At 33.9% G+C, this 7,124-nt stretch overlaps 1 non-coding gene across 1 annotated transcript; it reads right to left on the minus strand.

Annotated features, from left to right (window-relative positions):
- Positions 1 to 5,655: 5,655 nt before the first annotated feature.
- Positions 5,656 to 5,870, minus strand: LOC129480025 (small nucleolar RNA U3). The gene has a single exon (XR_008656919.1). It is a non-coding gene; the product is annotated as a small nucleolar RNA U3 (small nucleolar RNA).
- Between the last annotated feature and the right edge of the window lie 1,254 nt (positions 5,871 to 7,124).

Genomic DNA, 7,124 nt, shown 5'->3' on the forward strand with positions numbered 1-7,124 from the left:
ATATGTCTCCTTTAAGTAGAAATGGGTTTCTGTATGTAGCCCAACAATCTTTTTCTGACAACTAAAGTATTTAAATACATATAGCAATTACTTATATTTTGGAGTTTTTGTAGTCTTGCCATTTATTTTCTGTTTTGTCTGTTCTTTGCTCCATATTACATTATTTAGTTTTTAAATAACATTATTATTATTTGTTTTTTAGACAGGTTCTCATTCTGTCACTCAAACTGGAGTTCAGTGGTGTGATCACTGCTCACTGCAGCATCAACCTCCTGGACTCAAGCAATCCTCCTGCTTTAGCCTCCTGAGTAACTGAAACTACAGAAGTGTTTCACCACACTCAGCTAATTTTTTTTAATTCTTTTGTAGCAGTGGGGTCCCACTATGTTGCCCAGTATGATCTTGAACTTCTGGACTCAGGCAATTCTCCACCTAGGCCTGTCAAAGTGTTGGGATTACAGGTTGGGATTACAGGTGTGAGCCCCTCTGCCTGGCCTTTTACTCTTTTATTGTTTTTAATGTTTACCATATATATTATAATATGCATCCTTCACTGATTAGAATATATCTTTATTACTTTCACACTTCCTGGTCAATGAAAGTGCCTGAAAAGTTCCACTCTGATTTCTTGCACTATCAATAATATGGATATTAATTTTACATATAATTTGAACGTGTATTATTATTGTTATTATTATTATGTTCTAACACTTAATATTTGGTTTTGATATGCTCTGATGTTTCTCCTTCCTGGTGCTTTGTATTCTTCCTTTATTATTATGCTTTGTTCAGGGATTATTTTCTTTCTGCCTAGATAATTATCTTTGGCATTTTATTTAGAAAAAGTATTATGACCTCAGCTTCTCTGAACTTCTTGTTTAACCAAAAAAAAAATAAATATAAATAAAAAAAGGCCTTTATTTAGCCTTCATTTTTGAAGGATATCATTTTCTAAATATAGATTCAGTCATTTTCTTTCAGTGCTGTAAGTGTTCTCTGTCTCCCATTGTTTTATTTCAAAAGTCAGCTCTTAATCATATTATTACTCATTTGAAACTGATGTGTCTTTTATTTGCATGCTTTTAAGATTGTCATTTGGCTTTAGTTTTTAGCAGTTTTATATAATAGGTGTTATTATTTTGTTTTTAGCTGGGCTGTGACTCATAGAGCTTCTTGAATGGCTCCAAAGACTTGATGCTTTTCATTAGTTTTGGGAAATTCTTAGCAAACATTTCTTCTCATACTTCTATTTTTTTCCTCCATCATTTCTCCTTTTTGGAATCCAGTTACAAATACATGAATCTTTTTTTCAATTATGTTCCACATAGCTCTTATTTTATTTTTCATTTAATTTACTTGCTTGTTTCAAACTATATATTTTGTATATGTATAAGTATGTGAATCTATTGGTAAATACTTTATTTCTTCTACTGTGGTTAATCATTAATCTACTATTAAATTCATCTATATCTTAATTTCAGTATTTTGTAAGATCTCTGATTTCTATTTGATTTTTGAATTAAATTCCAATTCTCTGATGAAAATATTCCATCTTTGTGTTTATTTTTGGAACATATTAAGTTTAGTACTGATACCTCAGATATTTTGATTTTCTGCTGCTCTACTTTTACATTTTTCTCTTACATTTCTCAGTCATTTCGTTCTGTTCCCTGGCATGTCTGATAAATTTTGACTGAATCCCAGTTGTATATGAAAAATTGCTGGCATTCTCAATGATATCTTTCTTCTTGTGGGCTACTAAAATACATGCAGATTACCTTGTTTCAGCAGAGGATATTCTGTTTCTAGTTTGCTTCTCACTCTATAGTTATTGCCTTTTCAGGGATCTTAACTAAAGGCCTGAGATTTTTGTAAGACCATTTTTTTCCTCTTTTTTGTAGAAATGGGGTTTCACTATGTTGCTATGTTGCCCAGGCTGGTTTTGAACTCCTGGGCTCCAGCGATCCTCCCACTTTGGCCTCCCAAAGTGCTGGGATCACAGGCGTGAGCCACTGCACCCTAAGTCCCTTGTTTTGTAATGATCCTACATTCTAATTTTCATCTTCCCCATACCAAAATACTGCCAAAATATCTGCCTAAACTTTTAGTATCTCAGCAGTTTATTTCTGCTTGAATTCTCAGAAATGTGTTCTTCAAATGCAAATTTTAGCATTCAGCTAGTGCCTCAAGGGGAAATTTTACACAGAATGTTATGCCCATTTCTCTAAAGTTCCCTTTTACTTTGGAGATCTTGATCCTTCAAACTCTTACTGATTTGATTGTCATGCATGCCAATAGTTGTTTTCTTAGCCTACTCAGATAGTCCTAAATTCAGAGACTCTGTTTTCGATATCTATACACTGTTTTTATTTTTTTACTTATTAGACATTTTCCCCTATTTCACAGCTGTACCCTCTTCCACAATTTGTTTAGACAAAAATAATATTTTTTTCAAGATAAGACTATCGAATGGAGTTTTTGTAAGGTAACATTAAAAGTGGACCAATGATCTTATTTTCTTTTTACTCATTAATTTATCTTATCCATGAACAAATACATTTAGGCTATAGATTGGCTCTCTCAATTATTTTCTTTAACTTTTGTAGTAGATTTTCTTTCTCTTTTCTAGTTTCATGCTTAGAGAGCCTTAGTGCATAAAGGTCTCTAAAAGGAATTAAGACCTTCTGGAAATATGATTAAAAGGTTTTCCTTTTGTTTTACACCATGTATCATTCCCAATATAACATAATGTTCACTCTACTTAGACCTTGTGCTTTACATTTCTTAGAATGAGATAATCCATAGCCTAAATGCATATAGCTATAAAGTATTATGTGAATTGTCAAAAGAGGTATACATTTTTTCATGATATTCTGAATTAATCACCAAATATATTTATAAAAGGCTATGGGAATTACAGTTACCCTAATGCTTCTGAATTGCATATGTTCCTTATTTCTATTTTGATTACTGTTGTCTTTAATTGAGTATGACTATTTTATGTGTACGGTTTAGTAACATAGCTGTTTGGGCTCTCTTTCTCTCTTTTGCAATGAACATTGCAAAGCAGCTGTTACAAGCATATATTTAGAGCCAAAGGGTACTCTGGCTTACATATGGGAGGGGTGAGGGAAGGATAATTGAATCACAAAATGCTTGTGATAAAATATGCTCTGCGAAACAATGGAAACAGGAAAACAATGCCAGAATGGTGTCCACAGTGAAGAGAACAAAGCCTGACTCTAAAGAGAGGTTGCTAAACAAATCATTCCCTATGCAATTAGATGGAAAAGCACTTAGCAACAATATAAAAATGACAGACTAGCTGGAAATCAGCACAATAGAAGATGACTCAGACTCTCTAAAGTTTACATACTTTAGAACATTACTTTCAATTCCACAGTTAGTTCACGAGACTTGATGATATGGAAGTGAAAGTGGTGATAAAAAAGAAATAATTTCTGCATTACAAACACAAAGTCAATATTAATTTGTCTTTTATTAAAGAAACTCAAACCCTTCATAATTAATTCCTACTGAAATTTTGCCCAAAATCATACAGACTTTATAGTTTAGCTTTTTTTGTAGGTATAAAATTGACATATTAAGATTTCTGAACTTTTGCCCAGCATTTCTATTCTCTTATTCTTTTTAAAACTTCATATTTTAGATAGCAGGCCGCCCTGGGATCTGAAACAGCATGATTAAGTATGAATATACATGTCTTTACCTCCCTATAAAAGACTATTCTGTATGACCTGTACATTTCTCTTGGTGTAACACTATTGCTTCGATTTTATAGGCTCACACCTATGAGTTTTCAGTCTGACAAACCCTCCTGGTGTGTGTGTGTGTGTGTGTACTCTCATACTCTAAGGAGGATGTGTCTTAACAACTGGAGGGTTTGTTTAATCTGACCTCTTTGAAGATTTGAATATGAAAGTTTGGGATCAAAGGTTAAAGTGGAGTATATTACTCTGCATAAAATTGGAAGTTAATGAATTGGGGGTAAGAGTCAGTGAGAGAGATTGAGAGAAGCCATTAAGGCTGGATGCTACATAAGAGAACTTGTATGTGAGCTCTGGGTTACACTAAAGAAAAATACAGAAGTATATCAAGGAAATAGAAGTAACATAAAATCACAGATTGCAATCTTCATATCAGCCAAGTAAAATCCAATTCAAAAATTATGAAACATAAAATTTAGGCCATGTTTAAACACTAGAAGTCATAATTTACAATAAAGACATAAAGATTTAGTAATTATGTATACATAACAGTTACTTGTCTCTTTATTATCTATCTATCTATCATCTATCTATCTATCTATCTATCTATCTATCTATCTATCTATCTATCAATCATCTATCATCGGTCTATGCCAAGTAGCAAAACACCCACTTCTATAAAGTGGAAACTACAGAGGATAAAGAAGACAAAGACAGGGACAAAGAAATGCAAGGGAGTGCAATAATCACTGAAAGTCAATTTTTTCAGATACATGGTAGGACCTATCAATATAGAAATTAAAGTTCTCTGTTATTTTTGTACATTTTGTTTGGGTTAAAGGAGACTTTCATTCATTGCTCTATGTACAAGTCACATCAAGAGGAAAAGAAAATAAAGTTACAGGGGAAAAAATCACCTTTTCAGTACTCTCTAAACCCTTAAAATGTACTGTCTGCTATGGTTTGAATGTTTTCCCCAATGCAACAGTGTTGGGAGGTGGAGCCTCATGGGAGGTGTTTAGGTCTTGAGGTCTCTGATCTTATAGATGAATTTATGCCCCTATAAAAAGGGCTTGCTGGAGTGGATTTGCTCTCTCTTGCTCTTCTGCCATGTGAGGACACAAAGTTCCTCTCTTCCAGAGAATTCAGGGTTCAAGGCATCACCTTGGAAGTGGAGACCAGGCCCTCACCAGACACCAAAATCTGCTGGTGCTTTGTTCTTAGACTTCCCAGCTCCAGAACTGTTAGAAATACATTTCTGGCCCGGTGTGGTGGCTCACGCCCGTAATCCCAGCACTTTGGGAGGCCGAGGCAGGTGGATCACGAGGTCAGGATTTCGAGATCAGCCTGGCCAACATGGTGAAACCCAGTCTCTACTAAATACAAAAAAAATTAGCTGGGCGTGGTGGTGCAAGCCTGTAATCCTAGCTACTCAGGAGGCTGAGGCAGGATAATTGCTTGAACCTAGAAGGCGGAGGTTGCAGTGAGCTGAGATCGTGCCACTGCACTCCAGCCTAGGGGAGGGATTAAGACTCTGTCTCAGGAAAAAAAAAAAGATGAAAGAAATTTCTGTTCTGTATAATTTACCAGTCTGTGATAGTCTGTTATAGCTGCGATAATAGACTAAAACAGTGTCTTTCCATAATCTAGTACTTATTGTTTCTTGCCTGTCTTTCCCTCCTAACAACATGTACTTCCTGCCATATCCCTAGCACTTACAACAGCATCTGGCATTCAGTATTTGCTGAATAAACATCTGTTGAGAGACTGAACAACTGAAGGAATGAATCCTGTCTGGCACTCAGTTTTAGTCTCCATCCAAAATAAACATGTTTTTTGATATATTATTTCTTCAATTCTTGTTTATTTTCCACAAGTTTTTTTCTTTCTCAGACTTCTTTAAAAAAAAAAAAAATTGTAAAAAAGAACCATTCGGGCTGCATCTTCTCTCTCTTACTCCCCAGGAGGAAGAGAAGAATGATCATCAATGGCAAAAAGCAGTTGCAGCAAAGCAAAACCAAGAGCCAGCTTTAAGCTCAGGGGAGAGCACTGCATCTCCTCCTCATGGTTTCTGGTGCTCTCCAGGTTCAGAGACACTTTTCTAGTAACAAACTAATAAAAGATCACTGAAAGTATAATCTTTCTGAGACTTCTTTAATCACATATTTTGTCTGGTCATTCTATTCCCAAATTCTCTTCCATTTCTCATAACTTAAAACTTTGTTTTATTTTTTACTTTATATTATAATACCTGGATTATATTTCATCTTCTAAAGCTCTAATTACCTTTTTTATTCTTGTATAATTTAAATTCATAAAGTATAATTTGTTTGGTTTATTTATGTGCTTGATTCTACCTAGTTGCTGTGTATGTGTAGTTTATCTCCTACATATTCTATGACAGTTTTATTAAAAGTTTCTTCATATTATTTCATTAGCTGTGTATCTGTGGGATAACATATCCTGGTAATTTTATTTTGTTAATTTTCTTTAAAACATAAAATATTATGTATTACACACTGATTTATTTAAAAGAAAAAGATTAAGATCAGTTTGACAATTTTAGGAAGATCATTTTGGCAATCTAGAATTTTTATTTATTATTACTTTTTTAAAATTTAGTAATAACTTATTACAGAGCACTTTGCTACATACCAGGGTGATGCTACAACAGTAAATAAAAAGTTTGGCTTCTACTAGAGAATGTACATCATACATTACATGGAAATCAGTTCCCACTATGTCTGGTCCATGCAGGGTGAGCCTCAACAAGAATTAGCAATTGCAGAATTTATAATTGCAGAATTTATAATGTTCAGCAATAACAAATTAAAAGGTGTTGTGTTTGAGGGCAAAGACTTAAGCATTTAGATTTAGTAAAGCTGAATTCCCAAATTAGGACAAAAAGAATCTGATTTTAAGAGTTTGGACTGCTGAAGAGATTTGTCCCACTTCCGGTCACACCGATTTGCTCACTTTATATTGTGACTTACTGGCTTAACTTGTTTTCTTCTATATTGCTTTCCTCATAACAACGAAAGAGAGAAAATGGGATACATTCCAAATTTGTTATTATCAGAACCCCAGTGGTTTAGATGTGATTGATGAATAAGATACACAAAGTTACAACAAAGCATTGAATAATATGTAGTTAAAATCCGGCAGGCTTTATGAACAGGCACATGTAAATCATTTCAACAATTTTCCCTCTTGTTTATGCCAATTAGTTCCCACATAAATATCTACATGTTTGAAGCTATTTTAAATTGATTCAGCATTTTCTTTCAAAATTGCAGATATCAAATATCTAGCATTTAAATGGTGCTTTAGCCTGAGACTAGAAGTGAGCTGCCATGCATCTGTAAACACATTTTGAATGACTGGTTTTGATTTTAC

The sequence above is a fragment of the Symphalangus syndactylus genome, chromosome 3, assembly GCF_028878055.3.
Source record: "Symphalangus syndactylus isolate Jambi chromosome 3, NHGRI_mSymSyn1-v2.1_pri, whole genome shotgun sequence".
Taxonomy (NCBI): Eukaryota; Metazoa; Chordata; class Mammalia; order Primates; family Hylobatidae; genus Symphalangus; species Symphalangus syndactylus.